The following is a 12,444-nucleotide window of genomic DNA, read 5'->3' on the forward strand; positions in this document are numbered from 1 at the left end:
TCATAGTAAGACAAAGAAAACTCTAAGTGGACAGAAGTCATAACTAGCTGTGGTTAAACTATCTTAACTCTATCCTGGTAGCACAGCCTGAATTCCCAGGTAATAAGGAGGCTGAAGCAGGTGGATCACAAGCTCAAGTGCTGCCACAGCTATAGAGAGTTCAAGGCCAGCCTGGTCAACTTAGTTAAACCTTCTCACAATAAAAATATGAAAAGGACAAGGGGGCTAGAAGCAATAGCACAGAGTTTCAAGTGTTTGTCATCACATACGGTGCCGGATTTCAGATTCCCAGAGTCCAGTATCAAATGCTGGTGGGCCTGGTGGCCTCCTGGAATTCCAGCCTCAGAAGGTAGAAACAGGGTTCCCTAGAGCAAGATGGATACCAAGACAAGCCCCAAGGGAAAGCTCTGGGTTTAACTAAGAGACCCTGCCCTACTGGATAAGATGAAAAATCAATCAACAATGATTCCCAACAACATCAAGTTTCCACAAGTATATACACATCCACCTACACACGTAAAAAAAATGCATAAACACACACAAAAAAACTGAAAAAGTGGGGAAATGTGCTGGGTATTTAATTCAATGGTAGAGTGTGCTTGCCTAGCACATGTGAGGTCCAGGTTCAATCCTCAGTTATGAATAAAACATAGATGTGTTACTTTTGCAAAAACTACAAAACACAAGCACTTGTGAGTCCATGGCTAGCTAACATCATCTTAAAGCCTTGGAAGGGGCTGAATTAGTGAAGGATCCTAACTGACGAAGTATTAAACAAAGGGAAATAGCATATGCTGAGGGTGTGAGAAATATAAAGTGTTCTTAGAACTCTGAGTCCTAATTTACTTCCAATCCTAAAATAGCCAATAAAGCTTGAACAAGGTAATAGATACAAAAGTCCAGAGGAGTGCTGTTAATAAAATGCAATGCCAGCCTCCTACATAATTTTAATTTTTTTAGTAGCCACATGAAAAATACAAAAATAAGTAGATGAAATTCATTTCACTAATAATCTTTTTATTAAGATAACCAAAATACAATTTGATAAAAATTCAACAAAGTTTTTGATGGCTCGTTTGCCTCTTTTTTATGCTACTAAATCTTTGAAATCTAATATATACTTCCACTGAAGCCACATTTCAAGTTCTTAATGCAACATGCCGATGGGGAGTGCTATATTGGAGAGCATAGATCAAAATTTAAGAAAAGAATAACCACAGGTTAAAATTAAACATCAACACACTCATGAAAACCACAAAACTTTAATAGAAGAAATTTTTAAAAATCATAAATCATGAGATATTTCATGTATGTGTGTAGAACTCACCATGTCAAGATGTCAGTTTTCCCAATTTGATCTACAGATTCAATACCATCTTATCTAGAAACCCAGTAAAATATTCTTTACATCAACCTAAAAATTAATATATGTAATATATAACCCAAGGTGTGAACCCTAATATAAAATGTGCAATCCAGCTGATAGTAATGTGTCAAAATTGGATCATCAATTGCAACAAATGAACCACACTAATACAAGAAGATGATGATAGGATTAGTAAGAAGAGAAAAAAAGAGGAACTGAAAAAATCTCTACACTTTCTCCTCCATTTTCCTGTAAACCCACAACTGTTGAAAATATTTTAATTTTTTTTTTGAAGTACATCCAAAACACACCAATGGTTAGTATTTTAAAATATTTGCCTCACATTTGCAAATTGCTGTGATTTGCTAGTAATCTCCTCCCCCTAGTGGTTCGGAGGCAGTAAAACTACAAGTGTTTCACAAAGTAGAACTAAGAAAAAGTAATCCTAATCCTGAGACCAAGCAACACTGGCCACAAATTAGGTCTCAAATCTGACAGTCACCCATATAACAAGTGGAGACGGATGTAATGATGATGGAAGATGATGAAGGGTGACATGTGAGAGAAGTCAGTGCCCCAGCAAAATCAGAGAGTATCTGATACATGTCACACAAGAAAAACACCTAGAAAGAAGGAAAACAAATTATGTAACTGGTCCAGCTGAGGATGCCTTGGGTCTGAAGAACCTCATCAGCCAGGGAAGAGAAGTCCCATCAGAAGATCCATCAAAATGCAGGTTTTTCTCTCAAGGAAACACTGGCAGATTTGACCAGTAAGATGAACCTAAGACACCGGGAGCCACATTCAGAAGACTGTGTTTACCCATTACTCCTGTCTATTTTTCTCATCAATTTATTAGTATTTTTACTCCTAAAATTTTTATGTTGCTCCTGTTGCAATGTGCTATGCCAAATGTACAGCTCATAGTTTTCAACCATGTTTTTTAAGGCTTGCTTTCAATTCCTTGAATGCAATCCCAGTTGCTTAAAGCAAACTATAATTTTACTTATCTTTATTTCATGCAGACTTTTTTATATGGATCAGTTTTTCTTCTCATTTTTCTTCATAGAATTTTGCTTCCTATTGATAGAGTGGGGACAGGGTGCTCATGGAGATTGCTGGTCCCAATAGCTGATTGTCCTCTGAAACTCAGCCGCTATTGTCCCATCTGGGACTTGGTGGCTAATTCGGATCAAGAACCTCCCCACATGGTGCTTGACTCCACCCGATGACAAATAAGAAGTGACTATTTCATAAAAAAAAAAAAAAGACTAATCACAAATTAAGCATTAATATTCCCCTCCTGTCCTAAAGGAAACAAATAAGAATTGAAGGGGCTGGTGAGAGAACTCAGCAGGTAGAGGCACCTGCTCCTAGTCTTGATGGCATGAGTTCAGTCCCTGGGTCACACATGGTGGAAGGAAAAACAGACTCAAGCTAAACGTTCTATGATTTCCACACATGTGCCATAGCATGTGTGGGCCCACATATGTACACACACATACACACAATAAAAATGTCATAAAAAATAGTTTCACATGGAAAAACTTGTTAAATGTGGTGTGCATGTGTGTACACACATGTGCATACACAGTAGATTCCAAAATGTCCTAGTCACTCTTCCTTCTTTAGGTTTACATGTGGACTGTCCCCCCTTATATATGCTCTCCAGCTAGTGGTGTTATTTTGGGAGGCTTGTGGAACCTTCTAGCCATGAGACCCGTAGAGGATGCCGGGCCTGTAGGCTGGCCCTGAGAATTCTGGGCAATCTCTGTTGCCAGTCTAATTCTGTGTCCTGAGCCATCCCATTGTGACCAGCTACACGTTCCTACCTCCGCAGCCATGAGAGACTGCATCGCCTTAAACCACGATCAAAACAAACTCCTCCTGTCAATTGCTTCCATAGGAATTCTGCTGGGCAATGAGAAAAGTAATCCAATCTGCGCTTGTGTGAGAGTTTTCACTTGAAAACTAAAATATTATAGCGTTGCTACAAAGAACATACACTATTATCTAAACTTTTAAATCTTTCTTAAATTTTCTTCTTGTATATATGCATGTGAGGTGTGTGCACACGTATGCGCAAGGTAGCCAGAGACTACATCAGGTACCCTGCTCTACCGCTCTCCACATGATCCCTGAGATGGGCTTTCTCACTGCACGGGGAGCGGGGCTGCCTCGGCCTCCCGAGGGCTACATTAAAGGCATGTGCGCTTTGTCCGGCTGCCGAAATTTTATCTTTTCATTAACATCTCCACGAGCGCTCCTGGAGCCTGCAACACTTCCTAAGCTGCGGCAGCATAGCCAATGGGGAATCTTAGAGTTCCCAGTTAATTTTTACGACTACTTCTTAAAACAGGAATAAATAAAAATCAGCACTTAAAAGTCCAAGAAACAGAATTAGTGACCCAAACCCCATCACTTATATGTCACTACCCCATTGGACTCTTGGAAGACTATTTTCTCAAACAACTTCAGTAATTACGTTTTAAAATACCTTTAAAACGCTTTGTTGATTACCTACATTTACTCACCAATTTCCTGACATAGCTAAGGAAATTTTATATTTGAAATCTTTACCTGTGTGGACATATTCAAATAAAAAGTAAAATTGGAGTTTCCTGTTACTTTGTTTTGGTTTGGTTTGGTTTTTGTCCTTCTCCCAACCCCAGACTGGAATTAGTGCTAGGATTTGATTCCTTCCCCACCCCCATCCCCACCCCCACCCCGCCCCCGGACTCCTCCTCCACTGCTCCAACATAATTACCAAGGGTGACAGAGGCAGGGTGTTTGGTAAGAAAAGGAAGTACTAATTTTTTAGGATAACCTTGACCAGTGTGGAAGATCTGACTGACTTACAAGCCCTCCCCCAACCCCAGAATAATTCCGGATCAATCAGCCCTCGCCCATGGGACAGCAATAGAAGAAACAAACCTGATCTGGGCCTCTAAGGTAAAGGAAATTTAGCAAACATGGAAAAGACTCGAGTCCAAAGGGAACTTTACTTCCTCCTGCCAACAGGAAGTAAAATGTATAGACAAAACACTCTTGAGTTGATGAAGGATGGCCCGACGCTTGATGCCTGTCTGCGAGTGGAACCCATGAGGGTGAGTGGCTGAGGCCACGCCCACGGGGCTCCTGGCAGGAGTTGTGTGTGTTCTGTGAGCTGTGTACGTTTGACCCAGCTGTGTGAGACGATTTAATAATGCAGTCTCTCCTCACCCGCTTCCACTTGTGCAGCGTCCACCAGGGAAACCCCATATCCTATAATAAGCACCAGCACACTCTTTATCTCTACTCAAATCAGACTCGGTGTCAGCAAGCTTCATCTAGTTAATTACCGATCATTTTGTCAAGTCCACACCCTGTCTGCCCCCCACACTATAACTGTGCCTCATTTGCTTTTCAAAGGAATGTCTCACCAGACCATCTGAAACTGGTTATTCAGTCTGGAAAAATAAATAAATAAGTAAACATGCTCAGGGAAGCTTCACTGGACTCAGCATCCAGCCAGCACAGGAGCCTGCTGAGCATTACCAACTTACACTCTTGTAGGGATCAAATCTCGGTCTTTAAAACATCATAGCATTAAGCACATTTAGCGTCTTTACATTTCAACAAATTATGTGTTTTAAATAAGCCAAAGAAAACACCATAGTACACACATGACACGTTCAGAAATGTGATCATCTTCCTCATACTCCTTTTTCTGCAATTTCAACTTGCGTTCATTGTTCTCCCATGGTTCCTGATCTCTTCCCCTCATCATCACACAGAATCGGGAGTGAACTCTATGTCTGCTTTAACTCCCAGACAAAACTGCAAAGAACGCTGGCATATACTTGGCAACCTTTCTAACACACACTAGCAATGTAATAACCTTGACTAGTATAATTCATTGCATCACAAATATACTCTGTTTTCCTGACTGTATGAGCAAGAGAACTTGACTTCCTCCCCCAGCACCATCTCTTTTTAGATAGAGTTTCATTATGTAGACCTGGCTGGCCTCAAACTTGTGGAAATTCCCCTGTCTCTGCCTTGCCAGTGCAAGGATTATAAGTATGGGCCACCAAGCATAGCTGATTTTCTACTTTTTACTTTCTGTAAATATAAATAAGTTTTTTATGAATAAAGAGTTGCTCCATATCCACTGACAACTTCATATCTTACAGCCTGCATCTAGAAATATGTAAATCACTGATGCTAACAACAATTGCCATGTCTCATAGACAATAAAATGAGATATGAATTTAAAACAATCAGGCAAAGACTAAAGCGATATACTTGCCACCCTCTTCAATAACTACAAAGTGAAAATAAGCATGTTGGATTACTTCATAGGTCTAAGATGAAACAATTCATTGTAAAGGGGAGATTCATCAATGTCCATGTCAAGAAAGATTCTGCAGAAAATGAAATGTTCATTCTCCAGGAACAGCTCTTTGCAGTGACCGTGTGGCTGTGCGCGACCCAGACTGCATCTGCTTTCTGTGTTGAAGTGGCCCCTTTACAAAAGAAAATCCCAACTACATCCTAGCATTTCTTTTTTTGTGAAGATCCAATTAGAGCTATACCATTAGGCTAACAGTTAAAACAAGATAAAGAAGCTTAATTAAATTTTTTATATTTAATAGAATGGCTTTATTTGGAAATAATTTTAGGTTTATAGAAGCAGACTAGTGAGATGGCTCAGTGAGCAACCATCTTTGCCACTGAGCCTGACGACCTGGGTTCAATCCTCAAAAGCCACATTGGCAGAAAGAAAGTACCAATTCTCATGGATTGCCCAGAGAGAGAATTCAAAATTTTAGGCTTATAGAATCATTGGAAAAATAATAGATTAGGTTGCCACATATTAACCAACCAGTTTCCCACACTATTAGAAACTTAAACAGCCATGGTACTAAGAAATGAACATTAGGGCTGGAGACATGACTCCCTGGTTAGAGCTCTTGCTGCTGTTGCCAAGGACCAGCATCCAAATCCCAGCACCCACATCAAGGGGCTCACAACTCCCTGTAACTCCAGCTTAGGGGTTCTAGATGCCCTCCTTTGGCCTTTACAGGCACCTGAAAGCATGTATGCATGCATATACACTACAGATCATAAAATAACAGAATCTTTTAAAAGAAAGAAATAAACTAATGTTAGTAACACATGACTAGCTAAACTGCAGATTCTTTTTGCCAACATAATATTTTTATTGATTATTTGGGAATTTCACAATATACACCCTGATCACACTCACTTCTTAGTCCTCCCCGGTCTACCCTCCCCCACTTTTGTGCCTTCCACCCTCCCCCTCAAAAAAATGAGAAGAAAAAAGTCCAATTAGTGTTGCTCATGTACTCACTGGAGCATGGTCAAACTCCCAGTGGCCAGCCCCTTAAAAAACAACTGAGTCCTTCTGCACCCTCACTTCCTCCAGAAGCCATCAGCTGTGGAGAGCCACACGTGAGCATCTTTATCACAATTTCTAAGAGTTCTCTTCAGTGGCTTCCCATCTAAGCCATTAGCTTTACCAGTTTCCTACCACTCTCTTATCTTGATTCTGTCTGGATCCCACATTTTATTTGGGTGACACATTTTTTAAATCTCCTCTGATTTGAGAACATTTTTCTTTTTCTTGTCTGTCTGTGTGTGTGTGTGTGTGTGTGTGTTTATATGTATGCTAGTGTGTATGTGCTTATATGTACACAAAGTGTGTGTGTGTTTATATGTATACATAGTGTGTGTTTATATGTATACATAGTGTGTGTTTATACGAATGCTAATGTGTGTGGATCAAAGATCAATTTCGTGAATCATCTTCAACCATTTTCTACCTTATCTTTTTTTTACTAATTACATTTTCACTTTGAGGACCTTCTGAAGAGGACTCCATTTGCCCAGTAATTAAGTCCAACAATTGACAAATTGGGCCTCATAAAACTTAAAAGTTTTGGTCCAGCTAAGGAGATAATCACTTGAGTGAAGGGGTGATGCATAGAGTGGGGGAAAGCCTCTGCCAGTTATACATCTGACAGTAGATTAATATCCAAACTATTTAAAATATCAAAAAATAAAACTCTAAAGAAAGCAAAAGAAGGGCTAGAGAAATGGCTCTGTTGTTAAGAATACTCGCTCTTCCAGAGGACCCAGATCCAATTCTCAGGACCCATGTGGTAGTTCACAACCACACAACAGGAGGGAAATCTTGTCTGGTTTTGGAAACCTAGCCAACTACCCAGGGCTGGTAAAATTATGGATCTTAGAGGAGAGCCTACTGCTGACGCTCTCCTAAACCAGTATAATCTCTAACTTCATTCTAAATATTTACCCTTATAACCACAGATAAGTGTAGCCCTTGTACCTCATCAAAGATGCTACTTTATGTAGCAGATAGAAACCATTACAGAAAGCCACAACTGGTCAAAATGCAGAGAACTGACCATGAATGCCCAGCCCCAGTTGATACATCTGTAACACAATCCCAACACCTAGAGCTCAGGGGATGTCAGTGAAGAGGTGTGGGGGAGGCTGTTAGAGTCAGAGGACCAGGAAGTCTGCTTTGACATTGGGTCTTCTAGATATGACAAGGAAGCTGCGCCCGTAAATCTCAACAATATAGCTGCCTAAACCAAACTCAGACACACCCAACAACAGCTGACATACCAGCCGGCATGGATGAAATATCATGGGGCCCCACACCTAGATGAAGAGCTACAGGGTATTCACAACAGCTGAGAGAAAAATAACTAGTCTTCCCCAAGAGATGAGTCCTCTAATTGGTTATCCAATAACATGTGGTCATCCCTAAAAGCATATATACACAAGCAACACTAAATTGACTCAGTAAGTTACATTTATATATTTATTCATTCATAGGTATGTATAATTATATATGTATAGTATCTATTTTAATATTAGATAGATGATAGATGATGATGGAGACAGAGACACACATAGATAAATACATAGATACATAGACACATAGATACATTGATACATAGATGACAGATAGATTTGTGTGCATCCCCCCCCCAACTTCATGGTTAGAGATGCATACAACCATACCTGCTATTTTTGCTGTAGTTTTGTGGGGTTTTTTTTTCTTTATGTAGGTACTGGGGATCCAAAGTCAGGTTCTCACTCTCACATGGGAGGCACCTGACTGACTGAGCCTCTTCTCAGAACCATTTTTTAATGACCTTTATAATTAGGAAAAGTATTGCCCAGGCCTTTTTAAAGCTACCCCTCGATTTAGGTTTTTCTGATAATTTCACGTGACTATACTATGGCTATAGATTTTGAGAAAGATAAACAGCAGTAATAAGCCTTGGAGTTCATTCAGGAATAAATAGTGTCTATGTGTCTTATTGCTGATGATACTGAAATGGTGTCTTCTGGGTCTCTCTTTCATATATTTGCTATTTTTCCTTTGGAATAAATATTTAAGTGATAGTATTAAGCTATTCAAGTATCCTAAGTGTATCTATTAAATTTTGACAACTAGTTTTGGCATTCAGCCATGGATCTTGAAAGTTTTAATATTCTAGTGATGAGTTCCTATTTTTTCCATCCATTCAGCATTTATTGACTGAAATTCTTCTATGAGAAAAAAAGCTGTCCCTTTTACCACAAAAAAAGAACCCTTGAATTGTCACCAATAGCAATCATTATTAATCCTTCTTATATGGTCTATGACCCAAATATCCTAACTACCTTACAAGAGATAAAAAACATATCAACAGATAATGGTTCTATTTCTTCTACTGTGCACTGTCTAATACTGAAATGGCCTTGTCTGAGTCACCAGTTAGCAGTTGATCAACTGCAATCGATAAAACTTACATATAAATTGCAAGCTTCCAAAATAAGCAGAAATTTTTCATAGAATTAGTGCAGAATGAAAAATAGAAAATGCATCACATGAAAGGACACCTGCTAGTTAAGTATGACTATGAGAATAAACTGGATGTCCATCACTCTAAACAATGATCAGCCTAAATGTTCTCTCTTCGTTCTGGATTGCTCTTCTCTCCAGTTTTGGTATCATTTCTAGAAAGCTTTAAATGTCCATGTGAATGCATCTCCATAGCATAGTTCATTCATGTCCCATTCTAGGCCCCTCCTCTCACAGCCTTCAACAGCTAAAATACTGCCTTGACCTTTAAATGAGCAAAGGATGGCAACCTACATTTTCAAAGAACTAGAAATGAGCCACAGATGTGAGCGAGGAGTGAAGTGAAAATAAAAATAAGATATGTAAGTGTGTCTCTGCCTTTAATGTGTGCTCACTTTGCCAGAGGGCCTTGTTAAAAAGCTAGATCCTGGTTGAGAGGGAACGAGCTTCTGAATTTTTCACACTCCCCAGTGATGACAGCGCTGCTGAACCTGGGCACTGACCCTGTGTCCTGAACACTCGGACCAATTGTAACCACAGTGATAAATGTTGGTGAGAACAGCTGTACTGTGTGCAATGAGTTCTGTTCTGAGTCAGGACAACCTTCTTGGGAGATTAGTGTGGCGTCCAACTCAGAGCAGTGCTTCCTAGCCCTAGATGCCTATTAAAAGATCCTAACAAACTTTGCAAACTATCAGTGTTCCATGGTGCCAAACTATGTTTCTAAACACCTATGTGTAACATAGACAAATGTTTTGGGATGTTTGTACATTGTGTGAAGACGTGTTGCTGTGATTGGTGTAATAAAAAAGATGAATGGTCAACAGCTAGGCAGGAGAGTATAGGCGGGACTTGCAGGCAAAGAGAGAACTCTGGGAAGAAGAAAAGCGGAGTCACCAGCCAAACAGAAGGAAGCAGGATGGGCAGTACGGATATGAGGTAACACCATGTGGCAGAACATATATTAATATAAATGAGTCAATTTAAGCTATAAGAGTTATAATATAATGAGTTGAAAACAAGCCTAAGCTAAGGCTGAGCTTTCATAATTAATAATAAGTCTCCAGGTCATTATTTGTGGGTTGGCAGTCTAAGAAATTCCAATGACAAAGTACTACTAAAGATGAATGATACCTGCAACCTTAAACAGAGGGGCTTCTTCTTACAAAGAACAGTCATGAATGCAAAGATTCTTGGCTGCTCATGATGCTGAAAGGGAGATGGCTGAGTGGCCAGCCCTAAACAATAGGACATATACCACCCCCTCTGGGCTCAGGAAATGTCACAGAAAGGATAAAAAATAATTCAAAGGCTGAAAGGTAGGAGAAGAGCAGCGCAATGCACTGGGCCTGCCCAAGGGCCGACTGTCAACAGTCACAAATGAATGGGCGGGGGGGGGGGGGGGGGGGGGGGGGGGGGGCGGTGGAGACCGTCTCTCTCCCTGTTGAAGGGCTGACTACTGATGGCGTCTAGGGTACGGGGAGTCAGGATCTTCGAATGTCTACCCACTGGCGAGCTCACCAGTCATCACTGGATAGTTTCATACCCATGGTCACACAGATAGTTAAACTGTTAAACTCAGCGGGTCACAAACAGAACAAAACGGCATTAATGTGGGAAAATGACTTGTAGGAAGGAGGGGGAACTGACAGGAGTGAGGGGGATCAGAGAGGTGGTGGGGGAAGAGTAATGAGAATGGGTTACACGCTTGTATGAAACTGTCAAAGAAAAATTTGACTAGTAAAAAATCTATGTCTAAATACCATTCCAGAGCAATTACATCAAAATCTTTAAGGGTGAAGTCCACCAGTAACTATTTGGGACCAAAATATACGATGAATATTTTGTTGAATAAAGCTGACTGTATAACTATTGAACATGTAGATATTAAAAATATTACAAGAAAATATAATATAATGCAAATCTTAAGTAATCATAAAGCTATTGGATTTAGTATAATTTTAATTATTGCATCATTAGTTCAACAATTTAATTATTTATTGCAGCATGTACTGTGTCCTAGTCTAATAGATTCATGATATAATTCAGTAAATAATTTTTAATTACATTCTCTGAGAATCTTACATTACATATATTATGTATCTAAAAGTAAAATTAGACATAACCAAATTTGAGTCTAAGTTGGTTCTGGGTAATCTTTTCTTTTCTCCTTTAAACATTTCTGGGGTTTTTTATTTAAACAACAAATAAAAAATATGTATTTCCTCTAATATATTACACGGCATAAAATTAGCACTATAAAAATCAGTTTAAAAAAAAAAAAACATAAAACAAGCCCTCTTGCCAAGTTCAATTTTGTTTCCTTTCTGACAGTTTGGATTTCTCTACCAATTTGCTTTGATCCAAAGGTGGACCTTGGACTCCCCCTGCTGGCCAGAAATATCTGCAACCAAAACCTGAGCAGTGAAAATCCAGGAAAAAGATTCAAGCATAGCAGCCGCTTTATCTACACATTAATCTGTCCCTCGATCAATCAAAAGACTATTACCGTATGCATGGCATATGACAGACAATAGGTGAATATTGTGTAAAAGAAAAAATGCGGTCCTTGAGATACCCTACAGTTTTCTACATGAAAAATAAATTTCTTGGCACTATACATCAAGAAAAAGGGACAACTCTCTACCAAGAAAGGGCACATAGTATGTATTCATACTACGTGATAAAAACAAAATATGTCTCCATGAACAACAAGGAACACTTTTCCACAAGTCTCTCTGGGAAGTACTGCAATCGTTAAACTTCAACTTTCCATAAACTACTACAATCTGTATATAATAAAAGACCTGGCACTAAAACAGAAGCCTCATCCAAGACTTGAGAAGTCACAGATGAAATGTGATCAACTGTCCCAAGAAAAATCAGGTATATTCATATTTTTATCTTAGACATGGCTACAAGGTGTCCCTAGACAGAAATCCTAGCAGAGTCTCTAGTCTTAGCTTGTTTGTTCCGTCGCCTGACCATCAGTGACCTATTTGATTCAAACAACAACAAGCTTGTGTTTCAGGCACAGCACCCCTAAACAGAACACTCACTGAAATGATGCTATAACCACAATCCATGGAGACGCCGGGCGCGAACTACACCTCTGTTGCAGTCATTGGAAGGCTGCACTGGTTTTCCATTCAGACTCTCCAGGAGCTGCTCTCTGTTCTAAAAACAATGA

Source organism: Peromyscus maniculatus, chromosome 10 (genome assembly GCF_049852395.1).
Source record: "Peromyscus maniculatus bairdii isolate BWxNUB_F1_BW_parent chromosome 10, HU_Pman_BW_mat_3.1, whole genome shotgun sequence".
Classification (NCBI taxonomy): domain Eukaryota; kingdom Metazoa; phylum Chordata; class Mammalia; order Rodentia; family Cricetidae; genus Peromyscus; species Peromyscus maniculatus.